This window comes from Aptenodytes forsteri, unplaced genomic scaffold (assembly GCF_000699145.1).
Source record: "Aptenodytes forsteri isolate BGI_AS27 unplaced genomic scaffold, ASM69914v1 Scaffold229, whole genome shotgun sequence".
NCBI lineage: Eukaryota > Metazoa > Chordata > Aves > Sphenisciformes > Spheniscidae > Aptenodytes > Aptenodytes forsteri.
In genome coordinates this window covers 1,682,138-1,684,692 of record NW_008795863.1, presented here as the reverse complement: position 1 = coordinate 1,684,692, position 2,555 = coordinate 1,682,138, and positions in this window count along the sequence as shown.

Genomic DNA, 2,555 nt, shown 5'->3' with positions numbered 1-2,555 from the left:
TTCCGCCCCCCCCCCCCTCCCCCCCCCGTGAATGTGGTTCAGGGAAGGGCAAGGAATGAAATGACTTTGTTTCTGAAAGAATGCACTTTCTTTGCAAGAGGGAAGAAAGCCTTGTCCTGCTGGAGAGTCCCATGCATAGGCTGTCTGGAACAGCGCAGTCTGAAGCGGTTGTTTCTAACCCTGCCAGGTAGTGAGATACTAGACCTTAAAACTGACACTCTGATCTGTAAGGAATGTTTGAATGGTTTGGAGAAGATTGATTACTAACCTTTCTCTGACTCTGAGCCCTGAACGCTCATGGTAACTAAGGTAACCTGATTTCGTAGGCAAAGAAAATAGTGTGCTGGTGAAAATAGATACGCTCCAAAATTGTTCTTTGGGGTTTTTTTTCCTTTTCTTTTTTTTCTTTCCCCCAAGGATAAACAATAGGCTTGCTGGTACATTTGAAGGTGTTTAGGATTATTCACAAGTTCTCTCTGGTCATTACCATTAAGTCACGTCCATGCACATCTGTGTGTATACATACCTGCATGCAAACTTGTGCCTGTATCCTACCCCTTGATTATCTATATATTAGTTACGATTCCATAATCACCTTCCAGAAGTGCTAAATGGCTATATATTGTACTCTCAGGAACAATGACAGGTCGTTTGTCAAAGAGCTGGAGGCATGAGGAATATTTGCTTTTCAGTCCTGCAAATGTCATGGCCCTGTTATCAGTAGGGGAGTTTCTTGCTGTGCAAATGCTTGCCCGTGACCTGGTGCGCTAGTGCATCTTCCATCCAACAGCTCTCTCCTTTTGGGTGAGCTTTGAAAAATCCTCGTGCTTTTGGGACAACCGTCATGTAGAGCTCGTGTATTGATGTACAGGAAGGAAATGTACTTCATGTACTCTAAATCGCAGAAGCATCTTTTTTCAAACCTAGCTGATGCTGAGAACCAAGTGATCCATTTGTACAGTGGCTTCAGATGAAGGCTGGCTTTTGATTACATCTTTGCTTTTTAGATAAAGGCTGCTGCAAATAGTTTAATTGCACATACCTGGTCTTTTTCTGCACTGTGTTGCCTGCTTGCCAACCAGTGCGATCACAACTTTTCTCCTAAACTAGCCCCAAATGTGTCAATTGTTTAAATCCCTGGAAAGAGGCACTCTTACTGAATTGTCTGAGACCTGCTGAGGCCTTTTAGAGCATGGAAAAGTCCCTTGTGCGGACGTGTTGAACTTACAGAGGTTTCCTGTCTGAAGACTCTGTTCTGTATGTTTCGTTAGGAAATTTAAGTTTAAAGTTTTGAGAGTGGCCCAGCTGAAAATGTTGGTTGGTAAGATTTTTATTTTTTTTTTAATACTTAATATATTGTTTGCCAGTCTGTGCTCATTAATCAGGGGTGTAAATTACCTTTTGACCCACCTCCGATTGCCATTGCTATGCTGGCAAAAGCCCCATTGGGCACACTTGCACCAGCAAAAAAAGAGTCATTTTCTTGGTACGCTCTGCTTGGGGAATTAGCAGAAGCTGCACCACTAAGTTCAGCCTCCAGAAACAACATCAGACCTGCACTGTCTCTTCCCAGCAAACTCAAGTGTAGGCGATGGCTGCGTTTCGATGAAGTGCTTTACCACACTAGTAAGTACCACAGGCATGCAGTGGAGGAGTCTACTGGTGTTGCCTTGAAATCGCAACTATTTGCATTAAATGTATTTCAGGGCCGCTAATGCTGATTTTGTAACCACTCACTACATTTCTCCTGCTTTCAAAAGGGAAAACCAAGCACGATTTTGTATTGAGAGGTGTTGCAAACTCTCCTGGCTCTTACTTCTGCCTTGTTGTCATCTCTTTCATTTCGAGACTGAACACAAGCAACTCGGGTATTGCTAGCATTGCTTTCCTGCTATAAAAGAGCTTACCTTTTTATGTTGGATAACAATAAAGAAACAAACTCGTAACCTAGATACTTCCCCCTTCCCTCCGACAGCCGTGTGATTTACTGCCAGAGATGACTCTGTCATTTCTTTGCTATATTGCTGCTGCTGCTGCTGCTGCTGCTGTTTTAAATGGTTTGGTGCGTGAGCTTTCTGAAACAACGTGGTGTGTGTAGGATCTCGTGGGTGACGAAGCTGTCTCTTTTCTTCCTCCTTTCTCTCCTTGGTTTGTGCTTGTCTGTCCGCCGTGGTAGGTTTATTAATGAATTAGATACGTCTGTATTAGGTATAATTTTGAGGAGGTTTGCATGTCGGTAGTTTGTAAGCAACTAAGGTGCCTCATGTTCAGGTCTGAGCAGATAGGAATCCCCTTGCACTCGAGAGGGCCTGATACAAAGCCCGGTGAAGTTGGTAGGAAGACTCTCGCCGACTTCAGGGGGCTTTGGATCAGGCCTTACGCTCCCACCTTTGTTGTGCCTCACTTAAAATGGTGCTTTTTCAGTTGTCTGTCTTTTTTTTCCTGTTGGGTTTTTTTTTTTCTTTGTACGGTGCTGTGTATAACTTGAATATATTATGCACATATCCTACCCAATGGGTAGAACAAACAAACATACAAAAACAAATAGATGTTAA